Consider the following 12,279-nt stretch of genomic DNA (forward strand, 5'->3'; position numbering starts at 1 on the left):
GGGTGTAGCCAAGACCCCCCTCCCTAGATTCAGCATAGTTACATCATGAAAGGGGAGGTCTGGTGGCAGTAATCTGAGCAGTCTGGACCCTGCCCCCTGCCCCCAAAACCTAATCAACAAAAAAGAGAGATATTTACATTTCCCTGTTTCCCAGCCAAGTTAATCACACCCTTTTGTCTGGCACTCAGGTATCAGGATGCCAGGGATTATCACTTTAATTCCTGAGACAATGAGAAGGTTCCCCCCACCGCCCTTCTTCCTTGCAGAGGAACACCTGGTCAGAGAGAGAGAGTCAAAATGGTGTCAGTCAGGCCTGTCTTCCTGTGCTGCTTCAGACATGTTTCTGTACATTCATGTACATGTTTTATGAACAATTATTATTTATATATATATATATATATATATATATATATATATATATATATATATATATATATAACCTCAAAATTCTTATAACACCCATCTTCCAGACCACTGGGAAGCTGGCAATCCACAGCGCCTGCTCCCAGGTAGACTGCTTTGGGTTTCACCCTGTTGGAGGTCTAGGATCAAAGTTGGTCAAGGTCAGGAATTTGCTCTATTGGGGGGAGGGCAGCAGATTGCAAGGGATTGGCTGGGGGTGCAAAGAGTACTGACTGGTCTGGGATCCCCAAGTCTAACAGGTAATTGGACACCCCAGTTTTCCCCTTTTCTGGGGCAGTAAGTGACCTATAAAAAGAGGGTGGTGGCAGGAAGTACCAGACAGGAAAGCAGTGAGTGCTGTGAGGCCGGGAAAAGGACAAGAGAGACTTTCTTGAGCATCCCAGCTTTTCTGTACCCATCTCCTCCAAACTCTGCAGCAATAAGTGGAAATAGGTTCCTTTCCTTTGGTCTTTTGGGCCACTAGAAACAAAAATGGGCAAGCTGTGCCCAGGTGAGGAGCAACTGGAAGTAGAGGTGTGGCAATAAGAGGCCACGCACTGAAATAAAACAACATGCATGACAGACCACACACACAATGTGGCTGCAGATGCATAATAGGTTTTGTTTTTATTTGTTTATCAGATTTTAGGTGGTATGGGAAAATACAGATTAACTGTAAAAAAAGGGGAGGGAGTGAATTCTGAGGAGGACATTGTGTGGAAAAGCAGCAACTTGTGGCCATGAGCAGCATTAACCCCGCAATGAACTCCTGTCTGGAAGAACCCGTGGGTCAATAAGAAAGAGTCAAACTTGTGCACCTCCACCCAAGCCCAAAACAAAAGAAACTCTGCAGAGCAATTGCTTCATCTCAGAGCCATGTCGCTGCTCCCTCCAGTTCCTGTGGGGTATTTGCTTAACATTTGACAGTGATGTTTTATGAATGGAAAAATCAATTTCACCATCGAGTCCATTTCAAAAAGGGAAAGAAAAAAATGGACAGCGCAAATGTCCCAGGAGGGACCCAGTAATTACAGTACTGAATGCTCCAGGAGAAGGAAGGTAGAGGGGAAAGTTTCACCTTTGCCATTTGTTTTGTGAAACATCTTCAACGCATACACAAGTCTTCAGAAAAGGAAACAGAGGACAAAGAAGTACATATAAACAACTGAGTGTAGCTTCTCCCCCAGCCCTCTCAACAAGCCTTTTTTCTTGAGTTTTCTTTTCTAAGTGCCACTAAGAAGCAAGTGGAGAGAACTGCACCCTGCAGGGCAGCGTTCCCAAACTTCTGCCAAGACCAACACACACAGAGAGGGGCTAACTGTGGTACTTTCAAAGCCAGCCTGCACAAACCCCACCAATCCTGCTGCACAGACTCAATCAAAAAGTGTAAATACTCCAGCTTTCCAAAGCAAGAAGGATGCCCAGGCAGAGGCTCGTGTGAAAAAAATACTAGGCATGCCAGCCAGGTTCACGAGTGCCTTTGGCAAAATTTGGTCTTTTTTTCTTCTCAGGGCTTCCTCTGAGGGTGGCTTGGGATGCAAAAGTATATATTACTGTGATAGTTTGGACTTTCTTGCAATAAAGGCTTCCAGGCAATGAGGTATATGCACTCAGTTGTAGGATTACTTATGCAGTACAAAAGTTTATATTTTGCGTACAAAGAGCCAGGTGTTATGTTTTTTAAAAAATGAAACAGTTCTCTTTTCTTTTACATATGAAACTGTGGGCAGTCAAATGTTCAACTGTGACCTTGACTAAACTCAGTTGGGCTGCCAAACAACACCCTAATACTTGATATGCTATGGACTTTATGGGTTATAGTTAAGAGTGAGGGAAACTCTGATACAGTTGGGAGAACTGTGAGGCAAGGTCTTTTGACCAATCCCTCTCACTTTTATAACACCAGCCATTAACATCTGTTTACCGTGTTTCTCATATTATAAGTCATGTCTTATATTAATTTTTTCCTGAAAAAAAACACAGCATGGCTTATTTTCAAGGGATGTCTTATTTTTTAATTAAGTACCGGTACCGGTATCTGTACAGTCCACAGACCTGCTCCCACCGGGTCTTCACGCGCGGCAGGCAGAGGCTGCAGCCGGGTCCTGGGGCTACACGCGCGGAAGGCAGAAGCTGCAGCCGGGTCCTGGGGCTGCGCGCTGAGGCTACAGCCAGGTCCCGGGTGTCCGCGTGCGGTGCGCAAAGGCTACAGCTGGGTTCTGGGGCTGCACGCGCTGCGCGCTGAGGCTGCAGCCAGGTCTCGGGGGTTAACGAGGCAGCAGCAACCCTTCTTTGCCACAGACCTTCTTCCACCACCCGGTACGGCTTATTTTCGAGGTATGCCTTATATTTTTCCACCTCAGGAAAATCCTGCCATGCCTTATTTTGTAGGGATGCCTTAAAATATGAGAAACACGGTAATAGTTTATGCTCAGCAGGTTCTTAGTCATTCTGAGGCATGTAGCTGGCAAACAGGAGCAAGTAGAGAGGATATTTTAGCAGTGGATTTTTAATATTTTTTTGTTTTTATGACACAGTAAAAATAAACCCTGGAACTTTGTAATAGTGCGCGGCATAAAGTTTAAGTGACAACAATACTGCTTGATGAATGGTTATTCCATTCTCTAGCAGCAATACTTCAGGGTAAAATGGAGCTATAAACACCATGGGAAACACAGCTATCACATAAGCCAAGTCTGTGCCTCTCACATCTGGCCTGGCCAGGATACAGTTCCAAATCAATGGCTTTCCCAACTGTCGACTATCACAATCCAAGGCTCTTCTTACAGTTGCAAGTTTGAAGTATAGTGGTACCTTGGGTTACAGACGCTTCATGTTACAGACGCTTCAGGTTACAGACTCCGCTAACCCAGAAATAGTACCTCGAGTTAAGAACTTTGCTTCAGGATGAGAACAGAAATTGAGCGGTGGCAGCAGCGGGAGGCCCCATTAGCTAAAGTGGTACCTCAGGTTAAGAACAGTTTCAGGTTAAGAACAGACCTCCAGAACGAATTAAGTTCTTAATCTGAGGTACCACTGTACTCTTTATCTTATTGGCATAAACACTCATGGGCATATGAATTCAGCACTGAGCAATTCATGTGTAGAAGCTCATTAGATGACCCCAATGTGGCACAGTTTGTGAAAACAAAGAGCTTGCTTAGATTAGTTTGAAGAGCCAGACAAAACTATTCAAGCTTGCAAATTTAAATTTAAGAATTTATTGAATTAACACTCAAAATTTGAAATATAGCTTAGGGGAGGCATTCCTATCGTTAAGCAAGCATGCCCAAAGTGCAGCAATCAGTGCACTTGACTGACTTGTTTTCTCACATCAACTGTGGCAGGATCTCAAATCTCATATTCTACTAAATAAAAAAATTCCTTCAGTAGCACCTTAAAGATTAGTTGGTCTTTAAGGTGCTACTGAAGGATTTTTTTTATTTTGTTTCGACTCAGACCAACACGGCTACCTACCTGTAACTCATATTCTACTGTTCTCCTGAGTACACCGGACTAAACTAATTTAGGGCATTTTTAATTGGCACGCATTCTCAACTTTCAAAAACAAGAAATTTAGCATCTTCCACACAGTCCAGAAAACAGTACACGCACTCCCATCTCTCCTGCAAAGAACAAGAGAACTTCATAGAAGTTCTTGAGAGCCATCACACAACCAACTCATGCACCATCAAACTTATCAGCTGTAAATATGGAAGGGTGCCACCTTCCAAGCTGATCTCTAATTCCAGATGCAGATGCACAACACATTTGTTAATCCCCAAAGTATTTACCTTAGCGATCAGTGCGCCAGGAAGAAGAAAGAAAGGAGGAGAGAATTTCACAGTTCCCAAAGAAAGGTGACCGGCGGCATCGCCTTGTAACCAAACAAGCTCTTTCTCTCCAGTTCTCACACAGCACCCGGCATTTCCTCATTTTTCAGGGTCTCGCTTTTAATTTAGTGCTCAGCAGCCGTGGGGAGAGGAAGTTGCAAAACTGCAAGGCTGCTTAGCTCATTCTTTTAAATGTGACCAAGACATCACTGGTGGGGCTAAACAAACAACCCAAACACCATGAGTTGGGAGCTGCCAGTGCCAGCAAGTCTACGCTGCACCTCCCACAGAGTCAATGAAAAGAGCCACATTTTCTCCTTCCCATACTTGCGCCTACAACTTTAGCTGGGTTTGACATGCCTGCAGGAATAAGTAGAAGAACTTAAAAACTTTGCCATCACTCCCAAATGCTGCCGGTACAGAGATGTGTGGGTGATGCTCCAGCAAACAGGAGCAGGAGGAGGTCTTCCTGTTCCACTTCAATCACTCAAAGCATCTGGGGCAGCGGAAACTAATTGCCTGGTTTCTTTGCCCCAGATCTGAGGCACCTCCCATACCTTCAAACCTTGCACTGATTTGCCCAGGTGTTAATATCAGCAGCGGAGGTTTTGCTGGTAGTGCCACCACTTTCTGTAGTTTTAGGGTTGGTAGCAGGGAAGGTCTTTGTCGTGGCCCCCACGTTATGGAATTACTTCCCCTATGAAGTGTACTTTGTACCGTGTTTTTCATGATTGATCAAGACTAGGGATGTAGTTTGCTGTTCCCTACCTGTTCATCTTTTGATCGCGTTATCATTACTCAAGCTTGGTCCACTGCAATTCGCGGTTTGTTAAATTTGTATAATCTCAAGTCAGTATGGCGATTTGTGAAAATAATGTCATTGTTTTAGAGGCATGACCACCTCTTACATTATGGATATCATGATGGCAGACCTGCCACCTTATTTACTTAAGGTGGGAAATAAAACAAAAGATTTTAAATTCAGGTAGGTAGAAGTGTGAAGACGTGTGCATGCACACGAAAGCTTATACCCAGAACAAACTTAGTTTCTAACTCTAAGTCTCTAAGTCTGCTCTCTAAGGTGCTACTGGATGATTTTTTTATTTATTATTTATTTCAAAAGATTTTAAGTCATTGGTCTTTGTGTGAATGACACAGATCATAAGCAAGGCATTCCCAACGGGGAAACAACCATTATAATTCCACAACAAATCCAATCATCTCCCTCACTTTCCCTTCCTACATGCAAAGCTGTGAACAGCAACATGCAGAAGAATATATGGTAATCTGCAAAATATTTTGGATTATGGCAGAGAAACTGGAGGATAACACACACACACACACACACACACACGCACACACACACACACACTTTGCAAAGCTTGCTTTATTTACTTTTCCCGGGGGGGGGGGAATAATTTACTTTGGCTATTACTGTATAAAAAGGTAAAGGTAAAGGACCCCTGACAGTTAAGTCCAGTCGTGAACGACTCTGAGGTTGCGGCACTCATCTCGCTTTACTGGCCGAAGGAGCCGGCATTTGTCCACAGACAGTTTTTCTGTGTCATGTGGCCAGCATGACTAAGCCACTTCTGACGAAACCAGAGCAGCGCATGGAAACGCCATTTACCTTCCCCCCCAGAGCGGTACCTATTTATCTACTTACACTTCAACGTGCTTTCGAACTGCTAGGTTGGCAGGAGCTGGGACCAACCAACGGGAGCTCACCCCGTTGCAGGGATTTGAACCGCCGACCTTCCGATCGGCAAGCCCTAGGCTCAGTGGTTTCAACCACAGCACCACCCGCGTCCCTATATAGCAGAACCCAAAATCCTGTATAGCAGAACCCAAAACACAAGCAAGATGATTGAAAACACAAAAGAGTGAAATAAATAAATAAATAAATAAACAAATAAAAGTACTGGTAAGCATTTTTATATAAAAAATGTTACATTCAGATTTTAGCCGTTTGTGTTTTTAAAGATGCTTCCATTACCCACTACTGCCTTAAACATAGACACACTGTAGGTAGGGAAATAGGATAAGAAACACAACAATGAATGTTAATGGCCACCACCATCACTTCAATAAAATCAAGTTCAAGGAATACACATGTTAGCACATCTAATCAGATGGTAATATGGCAACAAACACAGTAGTTAGTATAACATATCATTGTTAAGAATTTCCTGGGTTTGAAAATACTGTTGTTAATGTTGTTGTTTTTTTAAAAAAAGAGGATTAAAAAAAATATTGTTCAAGGTCACTAGCACTCACGTGGAAATGGATTCCCTTAGTAAGTGAGCTGTTGCAGAGCTCAGTAACAAGTTAGATTATTGCAAAATTCTCCACCATCCCTAGTCAAGACACACTCTTTATGCCCAGGCGTTTTGCTGAGTGGTTGTCTTCCTTCCTCCTGCATTTCTGTGCATTGCTGTTTTGTGCTGCTGCTTCCTTATTCTGATATTGGTTGTTTTTTGGTGTGTTTTCATTTTATTATTGTACACAGTATTTCTTTTAATTGTGGCATTTTTTGTAACCCACCCTGGAACCATTTGGTGAAGTTGTTAGTATGGTACAAAAAATAAACCAGCTGTGACTGAGAAACAGTCAGGATACATAGGGAAATAACATTTTAAATCCACCACTACACACACAACTTTCCATTTTAGGATGTAAGCTGAGATTCTCAAAGTTCAGTCAAAATTTCCCCTCACAGCCCTCCCCCAGAGATGCTAGAGGTTTGAGCCAGGTATGCAGCTACACTCAAACTAACCCCCTCTCACACAAGGAACTCCAACTTTTCTGTGTTAACAATTAGAGCACTATACTCCCAGAGTTCCTAATGAGTTTGCATATAGTAAAGGCACAGCTATCTATAAACACATCCCTTGGAATGGAAATAGAACTTGGATTTTTTTAAAAAAAGACCCTCTGGTCTTTGGTACCTGCCAAGTTCATTTGTACAAATGAGGGCTACTTCATAAGATATTTGTGTGCGTGCGCTCCTAAGACAAACTACAAAATGCACATGTTGTGTATCAGTTCAAAGTAGTGGGCACAAAAATTATTAAAATAGGAGTATTGTCAGCCCTTAAACTCCACAGGAACCAGAATCTGACTGTTTCCCTTTCACAGTTCATTGGCATAATAAATGAAACAAGCAATTTAATATGAATGAATGCATGCAGTGCTTTTTTTCTGGGGGGACGCAGGGGTACGCATACACCTAAGCATTCTGTGAATCTAAGTTTGGCCTCGTTGAGGGGCAAAGCACTGAATGAATGAATATCACAAAAGAAATCTTGCATGGAGTGAAACCAAGACGCTTCCTTTGTGATAGCAGCAGGACTCGCTGCGGAATCTTCAACTGGGGGGAAGCACCCTTCTCTTGCCTGTTGCTTCTTTCCTACAAATCACACATGTCTGCTGCACTTTGCCTTGAAGAAACAGCTACCAGGCTTCTCAGACACACAGTGGCTGCCAAACAAGTATTTTTTGTTTCCAAACAATTGAAATTCATGCACCTCTGGATGGAATTCTCATCCCCTAAGGTTTTAAAAAGAAAACTGGACTAGCACCTTTCAGTGAAACTTTAATTATAGGTCAAACTGAATTCCTTTTAACTCAGTGATGCTATGAACTACTGTACATAGAGCAACTACTAACAATTGTTGGTGGACATTTGCTCCCTTTTCCCTTGGATCCAATCAAAGTGTCCCATTATTTTGCAACATTTTGCCCTAATAGCGAATTTGGGGGGTTTCTTGTGGGCCATCATAATGACAGGTGAACAACACTAATAGCGCAATCCTAAACATGGATACGGGGACCCAGGTGGTGCTGTGGTTAAACCACTGAGCCTAGGGCTTGCTGATCAGAAGGTCAGTGGTTCGAATCCCTGTGACGGGGTGAGCTCCCATTGCTTGGTCCCAGCTCCTGCCAACCTAGCAGTTTGAAAGCACGTCAAAGTGCAAGTAGATAAATAGGAACCGCTACAGCGGGAAGGTAAACGGCGTTTCCATGTGCTGCTCTGGTTTGCCAGAAGCGGCTTTGTCATGCTGGCCACATGACCTGGAAGCTATACGCCGGCTCCCTCGGCCAATAATGCGAGATGAGCGCGCAACCCCAGAGTCGGTCACAACTGGACCTAATGGTCAGGGGTCCCTTTACCCTTTACCTTAAACATGTATACAGTATGCAGAAAAAAAACTGAATTTCTCTTTCATTTTGCACTGTTATATATTGTTATAAAAGCCCAGTGCCCACCGCTCTCTCTGCTAAGCAGTGGCAGGAGTGCATGGGGCCACAAGCACACACACATTGTCTATGTCCCTTTTGAGAATGGAAGACATGGCGGAGACTGTCAACCTTTAAGAAATATGGGTTTATTCACATAATTACACCTTCAGTCTGCATGGAGGGGGTCCAGATCTTACAGCATGGCCTAAAGCATTAGAGGCAGTCCTTCTTTCTCCCCCTTTCTTCTTCCCAGAAGCCCCTTGCCCTCCCCTAAAGCAGTTACCCTGGCAACCTTCCAAATCTCCAGTCTCTAGTCACACCTGGGGCTAGAAGTGCCATTGTCTTGTTCACAACCCACAATGGCTCTCTTAATGGCCCTAGTTTGGCCACCCAGGCATCTGATATTGTCTCTTCATGTCACAAATAACCCCAAATCCTATCATTTATTAATTTTCGTATTTAAGGGGATTCTCCCACCCCCTTCTGTAACAATATTTTACTGCTATTTGGGCTCCCAATGGTTTTAAGGCAAATATTGCCCCAGACACTCACAGTTGCAAAATCACCACTTTCTGCTACCCTGCTCATAAACATACTGACTCACTTATACCCAGAAGTCTCACATTTGGGCATGGTGTGGGAGGGAGGCGACATTCTGGGGAGGCAAGAGACAAGGGGCTCCTGGCACTAACAGCTTTAAGTGCCAGGAGCCTTCGTGCTCACAACCAGAAATTCTAGGAAGCCCTGCTGCAAGAAGATAAGGCTCTTGTGTGAGAAGGCTTGCCCAGCTGGCTTCCAATGCCAGGGAGAAACTCAGCACACTCCCTCTCTTGTAAGCTATGAGCCACATCTTCCTCTTTGTGTTTGGGATTCAGAGAGAACCCCAAGGCAGGCCTCCCACTGTGACATGTTCCTTGGGCCAGCTGAAGAGCCTATCTTTAGCTCCTCGCTTATCAGAGGCTTTAAATAACCATGAAAAACATAGAAGGCTTCAGTTACTAAACACAGAACACAGTTCTGTGCAAGGAGGCTTCCCTGGAACCACTGAATTTGAACAGACTGGAGTAGGCCACAGCTCCTATTGGTATTTACCAGTGCCAGACCGACCATAAGTATTTTGCACAGCCAATTATGTACCTGCTTATTTTAAAGAAAGGGTTTTTAATGTTGAAAGTGCAAGAGATGCTGGCCATGAATCTACCAAGCCACACCTATACAGTATAGTGAGCCGTGGCTTTGCATATAATCTGCTCAATCAAGTTCTGCAAGATCCTCCAGGATCTGCCATAGTGGTCAGGGTACCAGCATTTCTTCAACCTGCTGTGACCCTAAGAAGTGATAGGTCCTCAGGCTAATACTGTACTAACTCTAATGAAAGACCAGCCAACCACTCTCTTTCCATTCTTAAGTATGGCTATGACCCAAAGGCCTGGAACACCCAATTTTTGCATGGTGGTCCCTAAGGAAACAAACACAAAACAATATCCTCCATGAGCCCTTGCTGAGAGGCAAAGCGTCAAGTGGATTGCTAGTGACACTCAGGCTTTTCTCAGACCTTGACAGGTCTTACTGAAACCTTCACCACAAGAAAGGAATTCCTCCATTTAGGATTTAGTCACAGCAGGCTGGTGCTCTCCTATGTGCTTAAAGGTAAAGGGGGCCCCTGACCATCAGGTCCAGTCGTGTCCGACTCTGGGGTTGCGGTGCTCATCTTGCTCTATAGGCCGAGGGAGCCAGCGTTTGTCCGCAGACAGCTTCCGGGTCATGTGGCCAGCATGACAAAGCTGCTTCTGGCGAACCAGAGCAGCGCACGGAAACGCCATTTACCTTCCCACCGGAGCGGTCCCTATTTATCTACTTGCACTTTGATGTGCTTTCGAAGTGCTAGGTGGGCAGGAGCTGGGACCAAGCAATGGGAGCTCACCCCATTGCAGGGATTCGAACCGCCGACCTTCTGATCAGCAAGCCCTAGACTCTGTGGTTTAACCCACAGCGCCACCTGGGTCCCTCCTATGTGCTTAGCCAGGCTAAATAGGCAGGGCAAGGAAAGAGCTCTGAGCAGCCTAGTCCCTCCATTCCAATCTATGGCTGTGACAGGTGCACACTTATGCAAAGAGAGCTATATTAGGTAAGGACTCCACGAGCCCAGGAAAGCTCTTGCAGAGAACATCAGGAAGAAAAACTGCAAATTGTACAGCACAAGTGTGAGACTTTGTATGCCCACAGACTCGTTACCAAGGAACTGTCAAAAGTTAGGTCACCATGAAACCCCATTAATTTCATTTTAAAAATTGCTCTGTCAGTGCACACAAACACCCCATGAACAAATGGTACTTACCACAGCACTACCGGTATGCTACCTGACATGGTAAATGTCAACTCTCACCAAGCGGGGTCACTTTCATAAGAAATATTATCTATTTACTTATTGCGCCCCAGAGCAAGTTACATATAAAATGGTGGGGAGATTTTATATATGTGAGTGTGTGTGTGTGTGTGTGTGAGAGAGAGAGCGGAATGTCTTTTGCTTGGATGTTACAGATAGGTAGCCGTGTTGGTCTGACGTAGTAGAAACAAAATAAAAAAAATTCTTTAGATGGTATCTGAAGAAGTGTGCATGCACACAAAAGCTCATACCAATGACAAACTTAGTTGGTCTCTAAGGTGCTACTGAAAGGGAAAAAGATTATTTTGCTTGGATGGTGGGACTTGTCCCCACTCTCCTCACCCCTGCACACTCCGCACCACCCCCAAATCCAGGGGGGGAACTCCAGAACAGATTTAGGGTGCACAGAGGGGGAGAAGAGGGGAAGTCACATTGCACAGCAGAAGTTGCTCACTCCACTGACAGTCCATTATCACCTCAAAAAATAATCTGCTCTGTGGAAGATGCAAATGGGGGGGGGAGAAATCAGGTCTCAGTCAAGTTATCTATGGAAGAAATACTCCCGAGTCTGCCTATAGAGTGTACAACTATAGAATGCCCTCTCTTCAGAGACAGAGCTTGTGCCGACTCTTTTGAGTTTCCATTGACAGCTAAAGACCTGCTTGGGTGTGTGTAGCTTTTCAGTACTTGTTTTCATTTGTTGCTGTACTGGCTTGTTTCTTTTTCCATATTTACTGTATATTGTTTTATCTGCCCTTTTTTCATGATTTCATATTGTGGCTTTAACTAGAAGCACCCCACACTATGCAACCTCACCTGGAACAGGTTACACATCTAATTCCTGAGTACAATAAACACCTACCTAAAGGACCTCTATCTACCTTATCGGGATTCAGCCTCAGCTGGTTGGCCCTCATCCAACCCACCACTGCATCCAGGCAATGGTCCAGAACCTGCACAGCTTACTCAGCTTGGATAACATGGATCAATGGCTCTAAATCCCCTGATCACTATGTGCAAGTGTGTACACACATACTTTTTAGTTTATAAAAAGGAACTTGTGAATCAACCCTTGCAAATGGAAAAGATGCAGGAACTGTCCTTGCTGGAGCCACAGTCCTCACTCTACACATTTCCATGTTCCATGTAACATGCAAGTACTAAAGCTATAATCCGAAAACATGTTTACTAGGGAGCAAGTCCCTCTGGGAAATGGCAAGTCTTAGTCTTGAGTAAGCATGTTTAAGTCTACGCTGAAAAATGGCCTGCTGATAGTCTTGCACCAACATAAAGGGGATAACTAGGGGAAATTCACACTCCAAGGGGTGGTTGTGGTGAAATGCTTTATTGCCTTCGCACTACTTTACCACTTAAGGCAGCAGGTGGGCGGAGAGGGAACTGCATGCCTGAATACTC

The 12,279-nt window shown here is 44.3% G+C and overlaps 1 protein-coding gene across 3 annotated transcripts in view; it reads right to left on the reverse strand.

Annotated features, from left to right (window-relative positions):
* Positions 1 to 12,279, reverse strand: part of TFEB (transcription factor EB) — a 74,346-nt gene that overhangs the window by 33,134 nt on the left and 28,933 nt on the right. Inside the window, exon 1 of one of the 3 annotated variants that reach the window (XM_035121594.3) lies at positions 4,197 to 4,215. The exons of the other annotated variants lie outside the window; for them this stretch is intronic. The gene's annotated coding sequence lies outside the window, so the exon portion shown is untranslated. Of the gene's footprint in view, positions 1 to 4,196; positions 4,216 to 12,279 lie in introns of those variants that run through there. 3 annotated transcript variants of the gene reach the window in all.

Source organism: Zootoca vivipara, chromosome 7 (assembly GCF_965207765.1).
Source record: "Zootoca vivipara chromosome 7, rZooViv2.hap1.1, whole genome shotgun sequence".
Taxonomy (NCBI): Eukaryota; Metazoa; Chordata; class Lepidosauria; order Squamata; family Lacertidae; genus Zootoca; species Zootoca vivipara.